We start from the raw sequence: 27803 nt of genomic DNA, 5'->3' as shown, positions 1-27803 counted from the left end.
CAGAGATGAGCCCAGTCTTGTAAATACTTACACATGGGTGTATTTTTAAGGTCACAAGGAGCCTCAAGCACTTACACATGTAGCCAAGCTTAGAACTTTGCTCATCATTCAGAAAGGTTTAAGGAAGATGGGATCATTACAGGATCATAAGGAAGATCGTTACAATGTACGTTGAAAACAACACCTTTTTAGGTTTCTTTAAGATACTGTTCCAAAACAAATAACTCAAAGCTGGCTGGCCTGTGAAAAGTGGCAGTTGAAAAATAACCACTGGTGTATAGATTCATCCTAGGCTCCCAGGAAAACATTTGTCATTCGGAAAGCCACTCTGAGCATGTTTTTTCAGCACCCAAAAGCATCAGAACATCTTAAAATTTTTGTCAGGCTCTGCCTGTGAGACTGCAGTGCACTTGTCCTCCCCATTACAGCTACGCTCTGTTTGGCGAGCCAGACAGTTTACCTGCAGTGTCATTACAGAGTGGGAGAAAATTGTGGTCATAAATCATCCATGTGAAAAATAAATGCAACCTTTGGGATTGCAGAATTTCATCCAAAAATTTCACCTTGTTAGGAAGTACACTGTAATCTCGCACCAGACTTCTGTCTTTCTTGGTTGCTGGAGCATTGTTCCTATTGCTGGGCTTCCAGCAGATTTCCATGGCAGTCGAGTGTGCTAACCCTGCCCTGCAGTGCAAACCACAGCACAAGCATTGCTCTGAGAGTGTCTGCAAATACCAACTCATCAGTCTCAGAGAAACGCAACACACCTTCTCCATTCATTGAGCGGGATGGAAACTTCAACTTCTATTCCAATTGCTTAGATGCCAAAGAGATTAAACGTTATAAAATGTAATTTAAAAAAATCTAGACTAATGAAACAAAACTGCAGCCCTGTGAGACGGCTGATTAGTTGCTTTTCAATCAGTCAAAGACAAAACTCAATACAGTTCTCTCCATGTCAATGTTTAGTTTGGTTCTGTATACAAATTTCCTTGAAAATGACCACTCTTTGGAGTTTGCAGATGGGCAGAAGGGAATTCGTCCCACTGGGCTGTGTAAAGGGAGGACATGAGGTGATACAATCCACATTCAGGCCACCAAAGCCCTCACGATTAACAAACAGTATTTGAAGAGAGCAACATTTAATAATGCCGATCCTCAGCCTGATTTTCCCTTCTTATCCTTTCATCCAGTTGTTGCCTCTCTGTGCTGTAGCAGCTTTATGTTTTGCTGTCGGAAAATTATTAAATTATTTACATCCGCATGCCAGGGTCAGTGTCTCTTCAGTGTCTCTTCATCCCACAGTCAGGTCATAACCGCATTATTTTGTTTTAGGCCACTTAATAGGAAACAGTTAATTGGACTTGCTGCCTTACCGCAGCGAAAATAACTACCTCAAACTGCATTAAGCCCACATCAATATTTCACTTCTTGCTAATTTCTGTAACAGCTCAGCTGGAAGTACAAAGTGCCCAAGAATTAAAAAAAAAAAAAAAAAAACTTTTTTTTTCTTTTTTTTTGGGGGGGGGGCGAGTAGGGGGGGAGTGAGGGGAAAGGGGGCTGGCACATTTAAACACGCTCTCCGGAAGCGGAGCCCAGCAGCAGCAGAGTCCCCCATTCCCCCCGGCCCACCCCGGTCCCGATGCCGCCCGCCTCCGCCGAGCCTGCAGCGCCCCCAAGCGGCAGCCCTCTGTTACCAGCGGGAGCCGAGGGCTGCGTCGCGGTCCTGAGGGGACGCGGCTGCGCCTCCCGGCAGACTTACGGCCGTGTCACGTCTCCTGAGAGCACAAGGGGCAGCCCCACGAAGGAGGGGTGCGTGTACCGGCAGCGTGCAGGCCACACACGGTGAATAGTTTTCTGACAGCGCCCTGCACCGAGCCAGCCAGCACAAGTCAGGGGCAGATAGCATTGCCTTTCTCCAAGTTGCTCTGCATCCTTCTTTCAGTACATATAACAAGGCAGTGTGCTTTTATCTGCTGCTTCCTGCAGCTTCAATTTAAACCCAGTTAATGCTGTTTCAAAACCCCCAGGTTCAGAATCACACGTGAAAGCGCAGAGCTGAGTGATTTTCCCTCTCACATTCAATCCTCTCTTTACTTTTTACTCATCCCGGTGGGAGAGGTGAAGAAGCAGGGTATGACACTCAGTACATTATGCTGTGATCGGACTGACGGCAGAGTCATACAGACACCATTTCACCCACCTGCCTCTGTAAGGAGGCTGCTTTCACCTCTTGGTGAAAGAACACACACAGCTGAGTTGTATTAATGGGGACTGCAAATGGTTTAATGAATGGGGGGGCAAATCAAATGCCATAAGGCCCAGCCTCCAGACAGCCAGGTTGCAAATATCAATCTTTAACCTTAAATATTTCCGCTATTATTATTCCCCCTACACAGTCTATTTGCATTAGTGCTGATTGTCACCATTCCTCCAGTGTAAATCTGTCCTCAGCCTAAACTCAGCCCTGGAAGGCTTATCCCAAAACAGGTGCATTCTCAGATTGAGCAGAGCTTTCCTAGCAATTTCTTTTTATCACACTCTCTGTAGAGAGTATAAGTCAGGACTTGGTCTAAAATGTCCTTTATTACCCTGATGAATCCCTGCTGTGTTTAGCAGCTGGCATACCTTAAAATAGCCTTCAGGCTACTCTAAATATTGCTGAGCTTCCTGGGAATGTAGCGCTAGGAGGAATCATTTGGGGCACTGAGTCCCTTTCTCCCACAATCACAAGTCTCCACAGAACAGATACCTACTTTGCAGGAGTGCACTGTGCACTTCACCCTTCCCTGTGTCCTGTGACCCACCTGAGACCTGGAGTACAACATGCAGAAGCAGCTTCAAAATGGCAAAACATGGGAATAAGGGAAAGGAACAGATCAAGGGCACGATTTGGCAGAAACTACGTGAGGAATAGTGGTGTAAGCATGTTAAAGTCACCTTTAATCTCACCTTTGCACCCCAAGATGCTCTTAAGCCACTGCTCCCATTGTGTAACATCAACTTTGCAGTCCTTTCTAGAAGTACAAAGCACTGGCAAAAAAATGCATGGCACTCATTTAAAGCCCGAATGCTTTGCCAGTGTGTAGGAGTTTGTACCATATGGTTTCTGTAGGGTCGTGTAGCATCATATTGAAGATCTGAGAGATGCATTATAAAAGAGTGGCCAAAAGCAAGGTCTCGTTCACTGTAGTAACATAGTGCTCCAAATCATATGTCCCATCAGTACATTCCCCTATAAAATACAAGCTTTTAAGGCACTGCAGTACCACCTTTCTAATGCATTAAAATAACAACTAAAGAATATTGTCTCAAATTGGACCAATGTTTTTTCCTACTTTCTAATTACATTTCCATTTAAAAAAAGAAAAAACACCATGGGCAGAGTTAATATCCTGACTGCATTTAGGAACCTCTAAAAAGGACTGTGATCCTGTCAGTCAATCTGGATTTTTTCAATGAATAATTAACCTGAATGTGAAATATATTCATGAACTATTTTCAGGAGCTTGAGTTTTACTTGCTGCCCCACAACCCCAGTTTTTCAATTGCTTATTAGTTAGATTTTAGATTGACAATTAAGGTTACTGCTCACCCAATAGATTTCTGTGCAATACTGGATACAGTGGCAGGGCACTATGTTTCCCAAGAAAGGAGTAATCCAAAAGCAATAATAATTGCTTTTCTTCAGAAGCTGAGTTGTTTTCAGCAGTCTGGAAAACTCTATGTCCTCATTTCCCAGTATATCCACAGTTCTGTGCTGCAGCTGAGCCAAAAAAAAAAAAAAAAATCACAATACATGTTTAAGTGCATTAATACGTCCAAGAAAACAGTCTCATCGGGCTGCGCATAGCTGTTAGAATAAGTGGTAGCAAGGGAAGGATCTTGAAGTCTTCTTGTGTAGGAAATACAGCAGCCGGAAGGTCTTTGGCAAAGACAAAAAAAAAAACTACCCAAATCTTTGTATTGGTATTTGTAACATGCAAAAACCTTACCCCTGCTCCTATCTCCTCTTTTCCCTCGTGCAATGCGCTGCAAGGGTGCAAGTGCAAACAAGCACGCACACAGAGTTACATGTAGGCAGCACAGACACACCTGCCACTATTCCTGGTGCATATTTTCTTTTTGGTGGCCAAACATCATTATTAGTCTGTTATCATGGAATGAGCTGGGGAGAAGGTTTTGCACCTGGCATGTTATTGTTCACCCTGAAATCTTGCAAAGGTGTCGGAAGATATCACTGCAGAAAGGTAACGAGGATCTAATTTTATCTGTGATATGAACTCAGTTTACATGCTTGGTATTATATTACACCAAAAGCCTTCTTTGTTCACACCCTAATATAACCGTATTCTGACAGTCATCATTCATTCAAACAAAATCTTATAAAAATCTATTTTATGTGAGAATATGAATCATTTCTGACTTGTTGGCTTCTGTGATAGAGCAAAAGATCCTATACAGCATTGTTTGTTGGGAGGGGAGGGAGTAGGATGGAGGATGGTGGGCTTTTGTTTGGATTATTCTGACAAGTATACAATGTTTCACATGTTTTATGGACTTGTCTCGGGTATTTGTGCTACACTGTAGGATCAGCAGAGACAAACATCATTTGTCAAGTGATTTATCAGTTCTCATTCACGTCACTGTTGTAATTCCTGCTACCTTCTGCTCCCTGCTATGGCTGCTTTATAGTACATCCCACAACACAAGGCTTTGTGGTCCAGCCCCAGCATGAATAAACACAAAGGAGTGGAAACGTTTTTTCATGCAACATGAAGCTGTTGTACTGCAGGAGACACTGCAATACATAATCCTGCTAAGCCCAGCTTCAGTAACGTCCAAAAAGGAACTGGAGATGTGTACAGACAGAAACAGTTGTGAAGGAGATTACTCCAAGAAATAAAGATCATAAATTTTCAGAGCTCAAAGCAGTTGCTACCTGTAGCGGATCACGTAGAAGGCAGATTATCCCCACCTCAGCCTGTTTGGATCTTTGGCCACCCCTCTACACCACCCAAAACCAGCCACCTTCAAAGGGATTCCAGACTACATCTCCCACGTGTTTGCTCTCATGCAGCAACGTGGCTTTAAATCTACGCTCCATATATTTTTTTCAGCACTTGTTCAAATTCTGACTCAGGTTGAACTGTGTTGTAATAAAATACCTGTGGTCTGCGAGTGTTATGATGCCCAATCTTTTAACGCACCAGCTAGAAGAAACAGAAAAGCACAGATGTAGCAAATGCCACTGCACAGTATGCTCTCCAGTTACCTGGAGGCGTTATGAGCTACAAAAGCAGAATGTCATCAAGCACTTTGGTGATTCAGGTCCTCCTCATCCTCAGTACTAAAAGGTATAATTGAGATCTTTTTTCCTTTCTTTTCAGATCTGTTCTACGTGTTTTTGTAAAGTCAAACAAATAGGAAAATTAATGACAGCACATGAGTGCACCACACAATAACCTTACTCAAGGACTGCTGTGCCCTTGGCTCCAATTAACCTTAACATTTGTTATAGGTTGAACCAGCTGCATCAATCACATTTACTTTGCTTGGGAGGGAAATCCATCATTATTGCAGCCACACGCAGATATATACATTATTTTCCTAAAGTATCATAATCCTCCACTTACCAAGGAGGGCCTGTGATAGCTGGGAGGAGATGAAACTCGATTTTCCTTCACATCTGTTGGATCCTTTCGTATAATCAGCACCACATGCACCAGGCAAGGTCACAAGCTATGGCAATGTTCATCACAACATGCAGTCTCCCCATTCTAGTGCCATTAACTGCTCAGCAACCTCTCCTTCTCCATCCTACTGTTTTTAATCTGCTAGAGCACGTCAGCGCAGGAATGGGAGAGCTCGCCTTGCAGAGTCCCTTCCAAGATCACTGTCACTGACCACACTATGAGAAGGAGTCAGCAGTGAACCACTGTCCCATTTGTTTCAGTGGAATAAGATAAAGAATATCACAGTGGGATTTAATTTCAGGTTTGCTGGCCAACACCTGCATCAAGGAAGAGATTCTGACATCACTGGCCAGCATAACAGGATTGCTGAGTAACGTCCCAAAAATCTGTAGGCACCAATAGCTGATCTAGAGATAGTGGCACCAAAAGCATGGTTTATTTTCTTCCCTTTCTTTTTCTTTTTTTTCTTTTTTTTTTTTTTTTTTTTTAAAGGGTAGTGCCCTTTGTTATGAAGGCAGTTACGTACAGAATGATATGATATGGTCAACTTGGCATGGTCAAGTTGACTCTGATTTTCTGAAAGCCTGTTTGTTTAACATGCATATTTTGGGCTGAAGTTTTGTTCAAAAAGCATAGTTGATTGAACCAGAAATTAAAGCAGAGTATATATCCCCTGACACAAGGTTGGGATGTACTGGTGGGTCCTACTTCATACTGTTTCATATGAGTCTGGCCGTCTTGCTGCCTTCATAAAAGCAGACCTTTCCCAAGCCACCTCCCTGCAGATCTGATGGGACAGTTGCACAACGGCTCTGCTGAGTACCAGAGGGCATCTCCCAGCTCTGACTGAACTCTTCTTCCCCAAATAGGTCCCTCCCTGCCCTGCTTACAGGACAGCACCATGGCTCTACGTTGCCTCTGTGCTCCTAGGGAAAGGTTTGCCTCACACAAGGGTTAGGGCATCTGAACGTTAACTGCTTGCTTTGAAGTTGCTCTTAGCTCAAAAAAGGTGAGGTAAAAATAACAAGAAGTATTATAACATAGGTGAGATAGGCCACAGGTACATGGAAGTAAAAAGATAACCAAGTCCCTGTCTTCCAAGTAGCAACATCAGCTCTAAATAGCTCGTTCTGTATGCATCCAGCTGACAAGTTGACAGATACTTCACAGCCTTCTGGCTGAGGATTTGGTTCTTACGCAAACCTATGACTTTAGATTGCATTCATGCGAGAGGATCCGGGATTTTTATAGAACCAGATGCATCTTTTGGCAGGAGGTGTATGTGTGTGCATGCACATGAGCAGGGGGCACATTCAGATTCAAATTCTCCCTTCTCTCTTCCTGCAAGGGAAATTGTTAACTCAGGGAAGACATTTATGCTACCAGGCATTGTTTGCTTTTCCGAGTTTCAGAAATGCTGTGGTGCTTTAGGAATGGCAAGGTGCAGGGATATCCTACGCAGCTGATAAACAGAGGCACTTCATGCCTGGTCTGTCAGACCACTGTAAAGCTAAACATTCCTTCCCATTTGTCAAAGGGGAAATCTCAGTGCAAAGCTTTTCCTACATGGAGTCTTCTACCACACTGACAGATGTGTTGCCGAAGGAAAAAAAAAAAAAAAATGAAGGCTGCCCTGAACTTGTGGAACAATTTTAAGAGTTCCTTCACCTTCTTCCCTACTCAGTTCAAGTACAAAAAATTTGTTTGGGAGAACAAGTTAAGTAAACTTGCTAGAAACATAAAACCATTTATTTCAATGAGCGAGAGATAAGATGCAGAAATCCATTCCTCACCTGTAATCCCTACTGTTTTTATGTGCATTGAAAAAGTACTTCTATCAGCGTGATGCCAGCCCATCATTTCTTAGATAATGATCAACATTTTCTCTGTTATGCTCTGCTGCTTAGGCCTTGATTCAGCAACCGTTCAAGTACATCTTTATCTTTAGGTCTGCTAGTAGTTTTCAGTAAAAGTATATACAGCTTGAAAGTAAAGTGCTCTGCTAAATTGGGTCCTTCATAGAACTAAAGTGAAAGCTCACACAAGAGCAAAGCAGCATTGCCCTCCTTCCAGTTACACTTGTTTTATTCACTTGCTCTCGCTGTGTACAGCTGTGGATTCCTGGCAGTGAGTTTGGATGGAATTTGAGGGATTCACAGCTTCAAAGATGAGATGTGCCAGCCTTTAAAACAAGCTTGTATAAACACAGGAAACAAAAGCATCCATGTAAACAAAGGGAGGCAATGCATATATTCACACCTGAACAAACACACACACTTCTGCACGTAGCACAGTATCAGCAGTGCTCCAGCAGATTATATAGCACTCACTGTATTAGCAGTCATTGCTCTCATTTCTGCTGTTGCTTTTCTCTTTGCTTCGTGATCAGAGAAGCACCAGGGCCAAGCCTGCTGTTTCTGCAGCACACTGTAAAATGTATGAAGAGGTTTCAAAACCTCTGACAGTGTCTCATCTACAGCAAACTAACATTACAGTTGTGCTCAGGGGATGCAGCAGGCTACGTATCATTGGATTTCTATGTTATTTTGTGTTGTCCACATATTTTTCAATTGTCTTGCTGAGATGTTACAGCAAGGGAGATGTTGTTTTGCTTTTGAAAAGACAATGAGGTTTTAAAACATAGCATCTAATTCAAAAGGTTTATGTAATTGTGAAGATCAAAGGATAGGGAAAAGACAAAACATGACATTGCAAATACTGGGCATTTCTGAAACCTCTGCCACAACAGAGCATCAGGTATCTCAATACTTCATGGGAAGCAGGCTGCTTCCCCATAGCTTTTACCACCCCAGCTACTTCCCTGCCACAAGCAGCGCTAAGAAGATGCACCGTCTCCACAGCAGGTGTGAAATGAGCTAGATTTTATCCCTGCTCCACTGTGTGTTGGCACATGCAAGTCCCTACAGAGATGTTCATCTTTTGGGGGCTATCCAGGGCCACTTTCAGAACCAGGTCAATAACAACCCTGAATATGCACGCATTGCCTGTTGATTCAGAGCACACTCAGCCAGCTGGTACATGGGGCTGTCAAGCCTCTGGATTATTCAGGCTCAATGTCATTCCCTCAGAGATGTACAGGCTGACCCCTTGTATAGCCCTAAATCCCATTTACTTCAATGAGAAGTAGAAATGTTTGGTAATACTCACAGCTGGCCCAGGCTTGACAGAATCTTCTGTATGTGACTTATAAAGATATAATGTTAGTTCAAGAGACCTGCAAAATCCGCTGAGAGATCATCCATGGAAGCTAGATGCCTTCATGGGATGCATTGAAGTCAGAAGGGTGCCTAATTCCTATTAACTTAACTCATGCAAATATTTTTGTAAGTCCCGTTTGGCACTAATCCCTCTTGGCTTCATTTTCTTCTTTTCCTTCCCCTTCAATCTTTTAGATAAAGTTAGCACTTATCATAAAGAAGTGTTGTGAGGCTTCGCTCAGTGCCTATAAAGTGCTTTTCAACTCCTCTGGCAGGAGTATGTAAGTGTGGAGAATGCAGTGAAACAGGAAAAAGTGCAGATTTTAAAGGAGATGATGTGCAGGCTCTATTCTATCAAATACATTCATCTCAAATTTCCCTGGTGTCAATGCTGTATGGCTAGAAGAGGGTGCCGAATCCCCAGGGCTCTCTGTGCCTTTTGGCACCGTGATTAAATCCCCCAAACTGATTCCCATTTCATCCATTTCTGCATGACTGAAGCAGGAGATGTGGTTTGAGGGATAAGAGAACAAGAAATATTTTAGCTAAAGCAACGTAACTAAGTCTGAGCTATATTTTATCTTCAAAGAGAAGACAGATAATACACAAATCAACTGCATTACAAGGAAAAAGGGTGGAAGCATACAACTGACAAACCAGTAATTTGGTAACAGGGTGATGAAATGCAACAACTGATTTGTTTATCAGACCATTCTATTAACCTCTAATGTAACATTTCATGTTTTATAATTGAGCTTTCCATTTTGCTATTAGAGCTTAATAGCTAAATTGGCATCTTGCAGACCAGGCTAGGAAATAAAAGCAAGCACAGAGGTTCAGCCACAATTCAGTCTCTCTGCCTATCCTACACAAAAGCTGCATCAGCCTCCATTTTACAGTGTGGCCAAGGTCTTGTGTCTGCATCCTCCTCTGGCTATAGCCACCTTCCCAGAGCACTTCAGCTAGACCCCTGCTGAGAACCCTGCCCAGCTCCTTTGGGTCAAGATTATATGGGTTCATTCAAGATCTACAGTGAGCTTATTCTGACTGAAATGAGTTAAGCAACTGTTTAGCTAACAACCTGCTCTCCTGTCAGGATGTACAGATGAGTGTCTGGTGACAAAAAAGCTCTTAAGCCAACACAACTGCAGTTGAGAGAAAACGTGGACAATACCTCACTCCCTCATCTGAGCCTATTGTGATATGTAAGGTAGAGCTGTGATGCACTTCATGCTGTATCCATTTAGGAAAGAACAGGGAAGATGGAAGCAATCAGACAGGAGAAAGAACTTGAGCCAAAACTTTCCCTTTCTTACTGAGCCAAAGAAATACTGGAAAGGAGGCTTATGTGTAGTGGATAGAGTGATCTGGGTGCTAATCTGTCTTGTGAGTATTATGGAATGATACACAACCTCAGTACAACAGATTGAACAGGATCAAGCTTGGAGAGCCTCATCAGAGCATAGGGGCTGGAGGTAGGAAACAGGCTAGAAAGCTCTGCCAATTTGGTAGACACATTTTGATATCCCAGCTGAGGTTCCTGAGGGGAAATGGGAGAAGGAGGGTCTAGCCTGTGAATTGTGCCAAGCATTAGCTGCCACATCGCCTGCCTGCATCAGATTTGCATAATTTTACCATTTCTCAGTAGCAGAATTGCATGCACCTGGAGGGCTCTGATGGCTAAATCATGAGTGCCTGGGGAATTCTGGCATCACTAGGGTGAGCTGGCAGCTGAGAAAAGATTCAGAGGCTCTAAATCCTGAGCATCAAAGCCCAGGTTCTCCTGTACAGGAAAACTTATACTAGTCACCATCTTATTTCAGTGGTTGGACAAATATGACTTCCATAATGTGAAAGTTTTGAGGTTCTCAATCCTCTTTGTCTCTCAAATGTCACTAATCTATTAAAGATCCCAAATAACAACTACTCATATTGCATTCCTTTTGCCCCCCCTCCCCTTTCTGATGCACTCATCTTTTTAAAACATCTTTTTAAATAAAGCTTTTTCCTCAGGCTCTGCCAGTTATGTAAGTAAAGACTTATTTGCCACATTTGGGAGAAAATTTCAAATTACCTATTCTGCCAGCTAATGCCTGAGCAGGCTATCTATTAAACTGTATACATTCACACCAATGACTTGGTACAACAAAATGAGCAAGTCCATGGCTGTACATGCAGCAGGGTATTCTTAATGAAGTAGGGAAGGAAAAAGAAAGCAGCACTTGCTAATTGGGAATGGATCCTACCCTACTCTTACAAAAGACCACGTAGGAATTCTTTGAACATAAGGGGAAAAAAATAAATCATAGACCAATAATAAAATATCATTTTCTAGCCCAAAAGAGGCTCTTACCATCTCTACCATCATTGGGTAGCAACAAATAAACATGAAAGCTAACAATGCACTTGGAATGAGTCTTTAAAAAAAATAAACAGACATATTTGATTATTTGTAATCCAGTATAATCCCGTGTGTAATGTTAAATATTTAAGAGAATTTTTCTTCCATTTGTTCTCAGCTTGGTTGGCCTGGAGCCAAAAATCTGTTATTTTAAAAGGCAACACTCTGGTACAGGTTTTGGATTTCTTTCATGTTGGCTCTTTTTATAGAAATCTAAAATTAGCTGTGCATAGCAAATTCACAAACAGCAAGAAGCTGTGGTGTGGGAAAACTCCTGGCCTCACGTCCCAGGGTTCTGCAGCTGCTAATGAGACCCAACAAAGTAGTTGCTAGAAGTAGAGTACATGTAGAAGGCCAGTTAAAATCCTGCCTCCACACCTACAAAGCCAAACTACAACCAGCTCCTTTGTACCTCCTCCAGGGAAGGAGAAGCAGGCAGGTTCCTTAAAACAATACAGAGCTGAGGGTGCTGCTCGTGAAAGAACAGGACTGAGCCATGGCAAAGAGTCTGGTTGTGTACAGGCAGAAACGAGGACTCATTTTTTGCCAGCAGTTTTGCATACAGTGCTAAATGGGGTTTTCAACCAAAAAATGAAGTAAAACCAATCTCTAAGAAACTGTTCTCTTCAATAGAAGGTAATGCTGCAATTTTTCTCAGCTAGTTTTTCATTCTCTGAGAGAGGGCATCCCTTTGCTCCCCCTGCAGATGCAGCATGCTACAAGCCTGTTCCGTCCACTATCCTCCCACAGCCTCTTCCTACCACTGCTCCCAGTACATTTAGATCTTCAATTTAAATGCCCAGAATTAACCACTCCAAACTTGAAAGCGTGGGGTCTGGCCCCAACATGAATAAGTCAGGCTTTCAGCTCAGGAGGCATTGCATCTCAAACAATGAAAAAACATCCTAAGTGCAGATTGGCTTTCATTGCATTATAGCTTTGAGGTAGCTGGGACACAGGTTATATTTTCCAGTGATATTTGGCAAACATCTGAATAGAAACATGTTTTCCTAAATGAAAATAGAGATCTGCACACAATTACCTGTCTCCAGGAGCTGGGGCTTTAATTAAAATATCAATTATTGCAAGACTTGTAATGAAATTGCCAGTAAGCTGTGCTAAATGTCTCTGTTTCCTCCTCTACAGATACAGGTTTCTAAAAGAGGTAACATCCCTTTCTTCCTAAAACTATCAGCAATGTAAAGAAATAAGCTGTATGAGCAGTCCAATTCTCTTGTAAGATATTTGTATAGGCCTATAACCTCTTTCAGCGATTTCTTCTTAATTTGTATTCATTCACAACCAGCAGAGAGAATGAAAAGTGTGGCAGGGAGAAACTCATTCCAGGAGTTCTGCAGCACCCTGCAGCTTAGCAAAAGTAATTTGTGTAGTTACAGCTCCTCTTTTATTGAACACATCTGCAGCAGTCATTGGATTGGGATGTTTCCTTTATGCCTCCTTGAGAGCTAGTACATGTCCTGGGTGGAAGGGTGAATTTGAAAAATGTTCATATAGTTTCCAACCAGCTATGGGAATACAAAAGCCAGACTAGTTTGATCCTATCAGCCCCAGGAATGCTACAGTGCACACACAGAAAAGAGAAACAATAGAAAGGACTCATGAGTAAACAACTATTTATTTGTTATTATCTCACCCTAAAAATTTTCTCATTAAGACTTAATGTGGTTTGGTACAGAGGTGAGCTGGGGTGTAGGTTGGAGATCAAGTCTGTAAATAACAGCAAGAAAGAAAAAAAATGGCTTAAAAAATTGTTCAGAGCTTTTTTCCTTGTCTATACTAGAATTTATGGATTTTGCCCTGCTGCCATCTCATAATATTCTTCAATATGAGAATGAAAAGAAAGTAAGATACAAAAGTTCTGAAGTGCAATTAAAAGCAATTTAGGGGAAAAAAAACCAACAAACTAATAATGACTAAAACAAGTACAACTGTAGGCAAAAGGTAGAAGAGGACCCACGGCCACAAGGTTGATATTACCCAGACAAAAGTATGAGAAATAGGGTTATATACTCAAAGGGCGCTCAGGGTAGTGTCCCTCTACGGTGGCTGAAAGAGATAAAGTGGAAGTGTAAGCTCCCTTTTAAGCCCCAAAGGAGATTGTATTTGACCAACCCTGAGTTTTTTGCCACTCCCAGGCTGTGGAATGCTAAGTAATAACACAGCAACCCATTCCACTTCTGATTTTCTTCTTTTTCCCCTACATGGCTTGCATGTAGGGGAGAAATCTCTGAATTTCATAGTGGCTTTGCTAATTTTAACTGGAATGGGGATTCTTTTCCCCCCGTGTTTTGTGCTAGTCTGTTCCTTCTAGGACATCATATCTTGTTCTCAGTTTCCTGCAGGTACTCGTGCAGATTACTACAGGTCCTTCCAGGAGAAACAAATTGGCTCTGAAGAGACACACACTTTTTGTAGGGAGTCACCTTCTGTGAACCTTGCCTGCCCATAACGTATGCATAAAAGCACAGCTCCTGGGAAAAAGATAGAATTCTTATCCTGGGGGAATGAAGGAGGGAAGGTGTTCTATTAATAAATCCAAATGTTAGGTTTAACTCAATATGCAGAGTTAAGGCAGGGTGATATATCTCACTCCTCCATTAAAGAAGGGGTGGGAAGAAAAGGCAAGGCAGGCCAGATATGACCATTTTTTCTTAGAGACAACGTGTTTTCCTTATGTGCTGATTCAGGATGTGTGGCCCAGGTGCTTTCTATTGGGAACTTTAATGGGAACCACATCGTGGCCCCAGTTGAACAGGTGCGCAATACCACTGCAGTAAAGAGCTCAAGACTCTCTGCCCCTCTTAAGTTTTAAGCAGCAGACAGATACATGAGGTCTGGAGGGCTTTCTTGTTGTTGGTTTTTTTTGTTGTTGTTGTTGCTGTTTTTTTTCTTCCCACCCCCTCCACAACTGAGAAAACCAACTTGTGTGTCACGTTGTATGTTGAAATTGGACACAAAAAGGGAGTCATCCATCACTCTTCCAGACCCCCTATGTTTACTAAAGCATCTGTTTAAGGAGTCATTAAAGGAGCCTTAAAAGCTCCAGGCACAGACAGGAAAGATGTTCTCCCCCCAGACTTCACCACTGGCACAGAAAGAGAGCCCCAGCAACTGCTTATGTATCTATGAGCATAGGGAGTGCAATTCTGCAGACATTTTGGGAGGTGGAGGCTAAGCAGCAGACAATGTAGGGTCTTAGAGATCCTCAGGACTGCCTAAGCTACATGAGGAGCCACTTCAGGCCTGCAGAACATCAGAAAAGAAGGCTGCTTGAAGTCACCCTCATCTACATTTCCCTCAGGCCTTTAAACGATAGGTTGCATCTTAGAGATGTGACACCAAACTTCGGTCAGCCTTGACTAATGAATTGATGCTGTCAGTTCTGGCATGGAGATCATTCTGATGGTGTGAAACTGCTTGGAACAGGGGGCTGCTTCAAGAAAAAAAAAATCAATGCTATGAACAAGGCCATTATAGCAGTGTCCCCAGGGACAGCAGGGAGAAGGACACCCATTCAAATCCCTTGGTGGCCTGGAGTCTAAGATAATACCTGACCTCTGAACATGCTGGTCAGTATGTTCAAGTGCCACCAGCATGGACTCAATACAAATGGGGAGAAAATGAGCACATGAGAGGGTCCCAAGCCCCCTTTGCCTGGCTGTAGCCCAGGCTCACAGATGGATAAGCAGCTGTATCCCAGCTCTGAAGCACTGCCAAACAAGGAACCTCTCTGCTGCTGCTCTTTTTCTTTCTTCTTGCTGTTACTTCTCATTATTTTCCCTTTCTCCACACTTCTGCTGCACAAAAATTGCCCATTTGACAAACAGTATTGTATTCAAAGTCTCATTATGGGCACAAGGGAACACACCTTATCTGCAGAGCCAACAATTAGAAATCATTGTTAGCCTGATTAATGTTTCAACAGCAAAATCAAAATGAAACAAACACCTATTCATAGTCCTGTTACATTAATACAGACATTTTTTGTTCGTATTACTTAATTACTAATTATCATTAATAATAGAAGTTGGTTCATCACCAACTTCTTGCTACCTATGCCTTTCTTTCTTGTTATCCTCACATTTCTTCTAAGTAGTACCAGCAAGTCCTACATTCTACTTCTTGAGGAGCATACTGTTGGCAGTGAGAATTTCTTAGGTCTGCTTGAGGTTTTCAGACAGTCTGACCAATTTTTAATTGGTCTGCAAGCTCAGTTACAGTAATTTCTTTAAGGTAAAACCATACAGTTTCACAGGGTTAAGCTAATGCAGGAAAGTGACATTACTTACCTGTTGGTTTACTGCAGGTTCAGTTAAAACAAGCTGTAATATGCTTCAGACCTGAAGCTGCCTCTGTTAAGTTAAACTAAAATCTGCACTTTGTGGGTAGCAATGGCAGGATTGTGTTTCCTGAGACATAGGGCTGCAGAGGCCGTGTTCACACTGGCAGTGCTAGTGCATATGTACTCTCCTCTAAACAGGCATACATAGCAATTACCTGTTCTGTAAATGCTTTTGTCAGTAAAACTCTATTTAGCTGATCTTTCCCCCAGTTAAGTCAAATTAAATGCCATCAAAGTGTTGGATTTTATTTCTCAAAGCACCAGAGCTTTTCCTTCAAGCTGACATTGCTCAGCTCCATTCACATTTGACAGAGCCATACTTGATTTTAAGGAACAGAAGCTTATGGTTTTAAGGCTCAATCCTATTCTGGATCCTAACACCACAGAAATGCTTTAGCCATTCAGCATTGAAATCCAAGTTAATTCCCACAGGTAACTAAAGTGTTACTAAAACCCTTACCAGTTTAGATAGTATACAGCACACAGATGCAGATATATATGTGTATATATACACACAAGTTCAACACTTGGAAGACGGTACTGAATGCAATATATCACACTTTCAACAAACTTTGGGCACTTATAAACAGAAAGGAATGGAAATCTAAAATCATAAATCTCAGATTGCCCACTTAATGAAATACCATATTTTTTCATAGGATTGAAGCTTGGATAATCCCCACTGCTTTGTAAGTACCCACGCTCAAAATAAGTCCCCTTAGAACCTGCAGTGCAAAATAACCTGCAGTAAATCAAAAGAAAGGGGTACTGATTATGGAGAGGGAGCAGAGGCAGATAACTCCAGGGTAATCTTCCCCTATATTACCTGCGTGTGCCTCACACCTGCATTGTTGCTAAGTTGCAAGGGCTTGAAGTGGGAGAGAGAATCTAATTTCTGCTTTAAAACTGATACTCTGTGGATTGCTTATGTAACTGAAGAGACATCATTTCATCACAAGACAATCAATTCAACAGATAATATGTAGATAGAGGTAATAAACTGCTGGTGTAATTTTGATTTTGTTTTTAAACTATATTCATCTAGCAAATAAGAAATATAATAAGGAGTAAATGTCTTGTGGCTTATATATGTGAAAAAAATACTAAAAACTACTTTGCCGAGACTTGAGCAGAAATATGTGAAATCTTACAGAGAAATGAGAAAGATAATGTGTACATACTTGAGTTTATTCATGTTCAGTGGTCGATGATTGCCCAGATTTTATGGTGGCCATAATGTCTTCTGCTTTTGAAGAAGTGCTAAAGTATCGTACGATAAGAGGCTTACGTTCCATTGACCTGGTTGCAGTAAGAGTTAGGCTTCTAAATGCTTTTGAAGGTCTGGTCTTTACATTTATTCTGTTTCCATATTCAGAAATGATAGCTTTGCAGTTCTCACAAAATGACTCTGAGGATAAACACAGTAAAGATTCCTAAGTGATCGAACTCCTTGGTAATTGTGACTATGTGAGTATCTCAAAGAGGTGAATAAACATTCATGTTAGCCTCCAGGGCAGTTTGACAATTTTCAGCTTACATCAGTTTGCCCATAATTAAAGGTAAGAAGGAAACAGGAAAGCAGAAAGTGGGAGGACTTTAGGATCAAAGCTAAGTGACCTTGACAGGAAGGAGGCTTTCATCTCTCCAGAAGGAAGCAGTCACAGTTCACAACAGTCATGTTGCTCTAGAAGTACATGCAGTATTTAAGATTTTGGGGTAGGATATTATTTAATTCTAATAAAAATGAGAATAAAAGCTGCTGAAAGGAGTAATTGTAGAACTAAGAAACATTTAAGGAAAAGAAAAAAAAAAAAAAAGACACGCTAGCTCCAATGACACAAGCTTCTCATCTGTTTCAACGAGACTAAAGCTGGTTGTTTCTGTATGCTACTTTCTTTAAGAGTTTCAGAGAAGTTTAGTTTTGGTTCAAGAAAATATTTAAAACATATAAGAGTAATCTTTCCATTAATGGATAAACAGCAGACTTGCCCCTCTCTGATAAAAAAGAACAGTGGCAGAGAGGCTGTACTGACACCTCAGTTGGTCAGCTTTCATTTCTTACTAGAACTGCTTATCCTCAGCACTCTCTGCCCAGGGGGAATACCTTTTAGATAAAAAGAAATGCCAGAGTAAGAAGGTAGTCTCTCTTGTCCAGGTAAGTATCTCGTTGTTTTTTAAGCAGAGACACATATTTACAAACATGAAAATATAAGTTACGCAGAAAGTGATTCATTTAATTCTGCTCCTCCCAAACTGCTTGCTTATTTTTATTTTTTATCTTGGCTACTCCATGGGATTACTTCGGAATCTGAACCAAAGCTTTACCTCACAACAGTAGCCAAATTCAAACTCTTTAGTAGCTTACACAGAGTAATATTCCTCCAAATCTCAGACCAAAAACAAAAACAACACTTATATCACTCATTCTGTATATTTGGAATTAGCTCCTTCAGTTGTTTAACATATAAGAGCAGAGCTGTTCTAGAAGTTTCTAATCCACAGTTCACTGCATATGTGATCACACAGTTGTTCAGTATTAACAACGTACTTAAGAGCTGCAGCATGACTCCCAACTCCCTTCTCTAGAAAACAGCAACAAGGAGTCTGGCTGGAACGGAATTAGAAATAAAGCACCATATTGAAGCCTCCATTACACAAGGGGATGTCTTCAGTAATTGCATTAGAAACCTTGCTTCCAAAAATATATACTCTGCTTTTCTCCAAAGAGATTCCACATATTACTGGAAGGAATTCAACAACACTACAAACACTGATTGTTTCAAAGCAGACCAGAACATTTCCTAGATTTCTCCCCTTTTAAGAAGCAAGGTGTTGCAGGGATCTTATCATATCACTGAAAGGAATATTTTCATTGGGTTCTATGCCCAGAGAATATCTCAGTAAAACAAGCAGAGTAGGTCATCACTTGCATAGTATTTGTTAACGGTGTACGTATACACAGCTGTATACACCAAGAGGAAAAAAAATATATAAACAATTCAAATTTCTTGCATATTCCCAATTAAACAACTCATTAAGATTTTCAAAGAACTAGTGACATAGGTGGCATTATTAAATACTTCAGAAGCTATTCAGTCACAAGTAATGCTATTCTTTCATACATCATCATATTCTAAGAAACATAACACTACTAGCAAAAACTTTTTAAAAGGCTCCTTTCAGAGAAGAAAGCCAGATTAGTGATTTGAAAAGCAAGTATACATGTTTCCTATTCAAGAAACTTCAAGAGTTTTAGAAACATCACTCAGTATTCACAAAACCTCAGTTATTTAATGAGTAACTACATATTGATGCTGGGAAGTTTGCCTCACCTGAAGTCACAAGCAGCTTTCCATACAGGGTAGCTGTAGAGAGTAGATGGTTCTGGTTTGAAGCTATACTAGAAGTAAAGATCAGCATGTTTGGATAACTGAGTCCTAGTGGCAACCCCGTATGAAAAGCAGGTGTGCCTCATTCCCATTTAACAGCGATTACCCAGTCCTAATATCTCCAAAGTCACTCAGAAATAGCTTAGTGTTCCTAAGTGCCGCAGCTTCTTTTTGTTGACTGTGAGAAGAGCTCAAGAGGACTTACGATGAGTATTTCTACTTTCTGCCATCTCATCTAGCTTTGCTTGAGAAGATCTCCTGGCTCCTTTAAGATCCCAAGTAGGATCAAGAGATCTGAGAGAAGGAAAGCCTGCAAACCTGCATTAGTTCTCTCGCCTTTTGCTATAGCTTTTTAAGCTGTGCAGTTAATAGGGGCAACATTAAGAGGCTTTTAAAAAAGCATTGCCTTTTAGTGCAGCCTGTTACTATCATGATCAAAGAAATAAAAGACTCTTTCATCAAAAAAGAGACATGACCTACTAATCTACAGTTCTTTTAATAGCACATTTGTAATGAAATGAGTCTTAATGGGCATTCCTCTATTTCCCTCTTAATTGCTCCCGTTGGAGTATATTTGCATAAATGGAGTTCACTTGCCCACAACATGCTGAGCATTACAGACATTTCTGATTGGTAGTAGTCTGCATCCATTTCTTAGTGGTAAATAGCCATGAAACTCCATGAGAAATAAGAAAGCCCTAGATTATCAAATGCTAAAGTAAAGTTTAGCTACTTCTATCCTTCCCAGGTCTAGTACATTATGCTCCATCTACTAATTGTTTTCACCTTAGTTCAGAGTGGTAAGTTACCATATGTTACTTACAAAATGCACAGAAAAACATAGAGAACATAAAGCTTCTAGCAGAGAGAAAGAAGCAAATAGCATCTGGTGAATGGAAAACTCCTAAGAAAAGACAAGTGCTTTGTTCTACCACAGATATAATGGGGCATGCTGGCAGTGGGGGTGGTGAGAAAAGTCCTTGTAAGGGAGAACTGCAAAAGGCAAGCAGAAGAGATTAGGGTCACTGAAAAAAAAAATAATAATAAAACACAGCAGCAGTAAAATGTGGGATTGCGGCTTTCCTAGAAATTTACAGATGGCTGCAAGTTTAAAACAGAGAATAATAATCCTTTTTCACATATGCAAACTCTAATATGCCTATATTAGAATCAGGCGAACTCTGTTTACCTGTTTGCCCTTAATTATACTATTTACTATAATAATTTTGATATGTCTATCATCCTCCTCTGTAGGAAACAAATAAGACTTTAGAGATTAAGATTGCATTTTACAATGATTTACTCTGCCCAAAGTACAACCAAAATATTCCTTTCAATGAATTTTCTTCCATTTATGTTTGTCTTTGAACTGTCTAATTATTACTGCCAAAACAGTGAGTCTTTGATACCGATATGCTGGTGCTTGCTGAAAACGTGCTATCTCCTGCTTTCCTCTACTCCTGGCTACGCATGTGGCAGTACAGCCTCTGCCTTCATCATCACACTGCAATATTTCAGGGAGAACTGCAATGCTACGAAAGGAGCTGCAAGCCCAGGCTTTTTTCTTGTGTTTGGAGAGTACCTCAGACGTGCTGCTTTGAATAATTGCTGGTCAGCACAGAAAGAATCTGTTCTTCTCTGGTTCTGCATCGTTTATGCATATACGTGACATCAGATGCCCCTGATAGCGTGGGGGTAGGTGCTGAATGGTAGTTTGAGTAGGGATGGAAAAATAAAAACAGGGCATCTCATCTAAAAACAACAACAAAAAAAAAAGGTTAGGGAAAATCAGACATTAAAAACATTATGTTTGATAATACTTTATTGCACCTCTGAAAACCATAGCAAATTTCACAAGATGGTAGCAAAACTGCAGACTTCCAGCAAGTACTGCAATATGGTTTCCATAGTGGTAAAACTGCCACTAAGTGCTACATACCCTGGAAAAAAATGTTCTCCATCTCCCTTGTAATACATACAATTAAATAATGAAAGGCCCCAGTGAGGTGACCCCAGAGCTTTCTCTTCTCTATGCTGAACGATCCCAGCTCCCTCACTCTCTTCACAGGAGATATGCTCCAACCCTCTGATCATTTTTATGTTCTTGTCTGGACCCACCCCAACAGCCTGGACACAGTACTCCAGGTGGTGCTTCACAAGGGTAGAGCAGAGAGAGGGAGACAATCACCTCCCTCATCTTGATGGGAAAGTTCCTTTTTATTTGACCCATGGTACAATTGACTTTCTGAGCTGAAAGCGCACATTGCCAGCTCAAGTCTGATTTTTCATCCACCAGTAACCCCTTGGTCTATCTCTGCAGGGCTTCTCAGTGAATTGATCTCTAGTCTGTACTAATATTGGTAATTACCTCGACCCAGCTGCAGGACTTTTATATTCTTGAGTGATCACAGATTAGTCGCTTACTGCATCCATGCAATGGAAAAAATAAGATTTCCTTTCCTTTAACATTCTTGTCTTGTTTTTCGAGACAGTTTATGCACAGTGGATGAAAGGTATGCTTCCAGTATTTCTAAATACAGAGACTTAGATATGGCATTTCTGAAACAAGATGGAACTGAGGCTCTTTTAAAATGGCAGGTAAAAAAAATCAGACTATCTGAAAGAGAACAAACCACATCATCAGTCCACTCACCAGCTACTGAATAATCTTAGAGTCATACAGTCACCTGTAGCCACCACCACTGAGGCACTAACAAGAGAGATTTACCTCTCACTTCTTCTGTTTTGTAGGCTTGTGCTCTTGTGAAGGCTGATGTTTGCGTGCATTCTGGTTCACTGGGATTAAAGCAATCACATTATGCCAAAGTGCCATGTTAATAGATCCCAATGCAGGATTCAGGTAGTAGTTATCTTAACATTTCTGCTGCTTTCAGTTATTTTTATAGTTCTGGACCTTTTTTCCTGCTGAGAGAACTGAATAAAAAATGGCTTTCAAAGACACTATAATCAACCACTGCTGGCTGCAATTACATTATGTACTCCATGTCTTCAGAAAGAACCTACGGTTTAAAACCACATATCTTTCAGTTTGAATTCCCTCTTGGCTCTGTTCTGTTTGGAATTTCAGAGGTGTTTTCAGAAATGATCACTAGGGCATATGTTTATATAACAAAGATATTAAAAAGAAAAAGTGAACATCAGACTAAAATTTCATCAGCTATCTTTAGTCTGCAAAAAAAAATAAAAAGTCTTTTTTTCTGTTTATGAGTGATATTTGCAAAGGAGTGCCTCATGGAGAATGAAGGGAAAAGAGCATTTGGATTTCGGAGCAGTAAAAGCTAATTTACACTTGAGACTTTCAGATCTTACTGGTCATAAGAGAAACATAATTGTAAAGTAAGCTCAAACTCAACTTCTTTTTAAGTCCAAGTCAATTATGGACAAGTCTGCAGCATTACAGCTTTTGAGTACATGAAATTTAGCTATTACTGAAAATATGCAGCAAGGAATTCTTTACTATATATGAAAATGTATCAATATGATATATTTGAATATATGAATATGACATTGAAAATAAATGAATATGATAAATTTGGAAGCCTCTATTTTCTTAGGTTAGATGGAATACTGTCTTTTCTTTGTGTAGTGATTGCTACTTTAACCTTCCTCCCCCCCCCCTCCATGATGAGAAAGTAATTTTTTGCAGATTTTCCTTACAGCCTTAATCCTCTTCTTGCAATCTTTCCTGCGGGGTAGCAGAACTGTACACTTTGTCATTGTGAGGACAGCTCCAAGGACAGCTTGAGGTCCTGGCTCTTCTGAGTTGTCCACATTATTTTATGGACTGGGATATTGCTTCCTTGACATGGCTTTGCAGCAAGGTAAAATCTAAATAAATAATCACCAGATCCTCACCTAGCATGCCTCCTTCCAAAGAGCAGCTTACACAGCAAAACTAGGAATCAATATCTGTCCATTCTTCTTCCCCCCATTAATGCTTTCCCCACCGTTCATTCCTCAGGCTTTGACAATGAAGTGTTGATTCTTTCCTCTCTCTCTGAAAAGTTTGACAAATTAAACACTTGTACCTGATGTCAGCATCAGAGTACTGGTAGACACGACACAGGTGTTGATGAACTAGTCTATACTTTTTCACCCCAACCATAAAACAAGTTTGATTTTGTGCCAGTAGAGGCACATATGCCAGAGTGTTCATTGTGTAATACTACTTGAATTAAACAGCAGGTCTATTTTCTGCCTTTGTGTTTATTTTCCCCCAAGTAATTGAATATCAATGAGGACAGATACAGCTTCTCCCCCCCCCCATCCCCAACCATGCGCCATAAAGAACTGAATAAATAAATAAATCTTGTCTGAATATTCACATCTGCAATTAAATCTTGCAGGGCATATCTGTATCATTCTCCATACTCAGTTCCCTCTGTTACTATGTCACATCATCTATTAACTTACAACTCCTCACTCACTCTTCATATGAGGACAGCAGTAAATTATCAGTTCTTGAATACAATCAATGTTAAATCATATGTACTAATGGACCTTATTCCTAATGTCTGAAGCTTTGCACCTAGCCCTCAAAGAATGAAACTATACTTAGGTGAATAAGAAATAAAAGATCTATTGCACTAGCACTTGTTTGAGTAACGGTTATGTCAGAAATTTTAGAGACTCATGATTATTGACATATTAAAAGGATACTTAACATCTAATCAGCTGCAGCCCACAGTGCCTGACATACATACATTAAATATATATATATACAGAAACATCACTGAATGCATGGAATCTGTAAAGAAGTAATTTTCAAGTCCTGGTTCAATAACAATTTACAAATCATATTTCCTTGAGAGTTTACTGAGGGGGAGATACTATGGGAATGAACGGAAAAGAATGAAAACCTCTCCTTTTCTCTCTCCTTACTGATGCCTCTGAGAGGAAGGCTCTTTTGTGGTCTGGTTTATTGAACCACCACCTACAAAGTGCAGTACAACCTACTACACTGAGTGGGAGTGGAGGTGCAGACCTCTGGTATTCTTCATGTCAAGAACCTGCACCTGGTGGTTGTCACTGTGCTGGAAAGCCATCTCCAGGACAGTGCTCCCTGATGCATCAGATAAACCCCAACAGATACATTCTCTCATTGATTTCTAGTTGAAGTAATGAAGTATTTCTCAGGAAAATTATAAAATTGCATTGAATTCTCACATCAGTGACATGAAGACATCTACATTAATGAGATACTGTGGGGAAGGGTGAACAGAAAGGTTGACTATGAACATCATCACCTAGGGGAAATAATTTTCAAGTAAGTTGATATTTATAGTGATTAAGCAATTGTCTAAGGTTTTGATCTTTCAAAGAGGCGTGAACATAAACTTCATATCTGCAGCTTGTCATACCGAAGACGCTTATTTCACTGTAAGTGACACTGCTTTTATGTTAACAGTCATCATACCTAAAGTTAGACTGGGATTTTTTTTTAAGCTTGGGTGTGCAGATTCCTCCTTCTCCCATAAAAATCCCAGATTTGATAAGTATTTGAGCTGACAGAGCTAAGTCAGTTGTCTGAGAATGTTGTACAGTGAAATCGTTTTTCACTCTTGACATTTCAGTTGATTAACACAGTGCGTTCCCCAACCAGCTGACCAGCTGAGGGTTGAGAAAAGTGAAATGTTTAAAGTACTCTTTCTGTCTTACTGCCTGTCTTCGTATGATGTGAAGAAAACACAAATTTTAGCCCCCATCCCTTGGTGGAGACCAAGGAAAACATCCTGTCAATTATATTTGCACTCTTCCAATTACAGAAAAAAGCATCCCTGGTGAATGACTTGTTTTCAAATTAAAAAAAGGAGTAAGCACAAAATTGCAAGAGAAGAGCTACTACATTGCAGAGACCTCTCTGCAGCATGAGACGTTGAAACAAAAGCACAAAAGCCATTTAAGAGACAAGGAGCTAACTCTTTACTAAAGACTCAGCTCAGGGTATATTGCTCCCATTCTTTTTATTCATGTCACTAAATTTATCATTATGACCCATAATATAGTTACCAGCAAAGGTAACTGTAAAAACACCCTGGGCTTCGGTTGATACTCATCTCACTTGCACACTCAAGTCAAGGTCTGTAAAAACATGTCTGCTCTCTTGCTGTACACACAGAATTTGCTGGGGCTTAGCTGCTCGGCTTCTGCATGGAGACCACCTAGTCAAGAGGGACATTATGGGATCATGCCCCTATTTCAGCTTTTTGGACACATCTCTGCAAAGAAGAATAAAAGGCTATATTTCACAGCTATGATATCATTCTCATGAGCTATATTTCAGCATGAGCCACTATAAAACCTTTCCCATGACATCAGAGCTGTGAAATATAGCTGACTTCAAGTGCAGAAAATTCCCCTGTAGGAATAATTGTTTCCTGGCAATTGGCATTTGAAGGACTGATCCTTTAAGAGGCTGGCACAAATCCTGTCAGGCAATTCCGCTCCAGGCAGCACTGCTCAGGAAACATTAAATATAGGAGCAGAGGTACACAAGCTCACTGTGGGATTTGGCTGTGGGGGCAATGAGATGAGCGCTGGTGGAGCCTGTGGAGTGATGATTTTCACTCCCTCATGCCATGCAGACTTCACTAATAGCAAAATAATACGTTTGCTTACACACTGTACTCCCTATCTCAGAGCCTTCCTCCCCAGCAAGGTGAGCCATATGCACACAGCTAGAAATTAATTCTCCTGTCTTTTCCCATCTTCACTCCAAGCTAGCTTCACAACAGGTATGCAGTTAAAGGGCAGCTTGCCAGGGCTGCAGCTGCCCACGGCACTCATTAACTCACCCAGGCAGCCAGCAGCCTCCCTGCAGAGCAGATGGGCAATAGTGTGGGAGTCAGAAGCACCGTGTGCAACATCATTTCTCCTTTTGTGTCTTATCAGAGTGCAGAGACTCGGAGCTGAGGGGTAAGAAGGAGGGATGTTGGCAGAGCCTTAAACGAGAGCCTGAGCAAGTCAGAAGGGTATAGAAAGATAACAGATGCCATAAAAACAGGAAGAAAGCTGAAGCCACCTCAGCTCTCTCTTGCCTGGTGCCTGAATCAGCCAAACACTTCAAGTCTACTCACATTTAGCCTTTTCTGTTCCTCTCACACTTTTCCCCTTTCCTGTGAATGCCACCTTGCTGTGGGCAGTGAGTCTGTTCTTACTGTGACTCCTGAATGTGTGCATGTTCAGATGGGTGTAAACCCATGGGTCTGAGCCTGCCTCACAATGCTCAAATGTTTACGTAGGCACATCTCCCAAGCCCTGCAGGATGGAGGTGTTTTTTGCCTACAGAAGGCTTACTGGTCTTAAGGAGATCTAACTGGGAACCTTCCTTTTTCTCCAGAGGAAACATCATCATTTCAGAATTAATTGTATCTTTTCCACCCCTCCTCTTAATGTTAAAAAACTGACTTCTCCTCACCCAGAAGCTACCTTCTTATGGTATTTTACCAAGTGAAGCTGTAAAATGATATAGTTTGAACAGCTCTTTTTCATTACCTACCACTCATATAAAAGTTAAGTGGTATTTTTTTTTAATGGAAAATGATTTACTAAGAGGAACTACAAGAGACTCGAGGTTATTTTATACAATGTATTACTAAGAACAGTGACAACCAGCAGAGCTGCTAAAAAGAGGCATTGGAAGTGTTCTAACTGCATGGACGTACCCCAAAGGTTAAATTCTGCCTGATTTACACCTTGACAAACCCAACATAAATTACATACAAAAAATGATTTTTGATGTACAATATGATCCAAATAGTGATGCATGAAATGTCTAGAAAATAAAATAATATCTGTTTTGGATTTAGTATAAAGTCAGATTACAATTCAACAATTTTATTTACAAACACTGAGAGCTGCCTTGTTGAATTTTGAGCTGGTTCAGAATGATTTATAGCTTCTGATAAGAATATTGAAAAAAATAACTTCTCCAAGGAGCATCTGTGCAAAACAAAATGAAAATCAAGCAAATAAACTTTAAGAGTGGATCTGTTTGAACTAAAAAAAAAAAAAAAAAAAAAAAGAAAAAGTTTATGGAAAATATTCCTATATATAGGAATATATATGTGGAATTTTTTCTGTCAACTAATTCTAATTTCTTCAGATAATAAATTGTTCCAAAGCTGTTAATTGGGCATTTGGCTCCTCATATCATTTCTTCTTACTTAATAAAAGCTTTCAACTTCTTTAAAACAGATGAACTGTCAGCACCAAGCTATAGTACTGTAGTACTGAATGTATGATATTCTCCACGATGAAAGTCATGCCATCTTCAGCGATATAGGGATCATTTTCATAATTATTTTGAAGGTGTACAGATATTTAATATTTAAAATAGGAAGCGGTAGTTAGTAGGAGCCTAGAGGCAGAGACTAACTAGATGAGTGCTAAACTTTTTAATTAATAATAAAAATATTTACATATATAACTATTCATTTAAAGTTTCAAAACTCAGCACATAACTCAAGCAACAGGTAACAAAGAAAACAAGGACTTCCACTTAACTTCAAAGAGGTCCAGAGTGTGGGAGATATTGGCAAATACATACATCTACTTCACTAACCTGTTTACTTGACCCTTCCTAAATGAAGTTAAATACAAATTCCTAAAATTTGAAGGTAAAATCCTGGAAATTTCAGGCTCTTCAGCCCATAATTATAGCAATTGAATGTCCTCGAGGTGACAGTATGCACTCTTGCTATTCCTTCTTGAGCG

The 27803-nt window shown here is 40.5% G+C and overlaps 1 protein-coding gene across 4 annotated transcripts in view; it reads left to right on the top strand.

Annotated features, from left to right (window-relative positions):
- Positions 1–27803, top strand: part of CDH6 (cadherin 6) — a 112938-nt gene that overhangs the window by 31209 nt on the left and 53926 nt on the right. The window lies entirely within an intron of this gene.

Source organism: Meleagris gallopavo, chromosome 3 (assembly GCF_905368555.1).
Source record: "Meleagris gallopavo chromosome 3, MGAL_WU_HG_1.1, whole genome shotgun sequence".
Taxonomy (NCBI): Eukaryota; Metazoa; Chordata; class Aves; order Galliformes; family Phasianidae; genus Meleagris; species Meleagris gallopavo.
The sequence above is the reverse complement of the archived record's forward strand: the minus strand, read 5'-3'. Positions and strand labels throughout refer to the sequence as shown.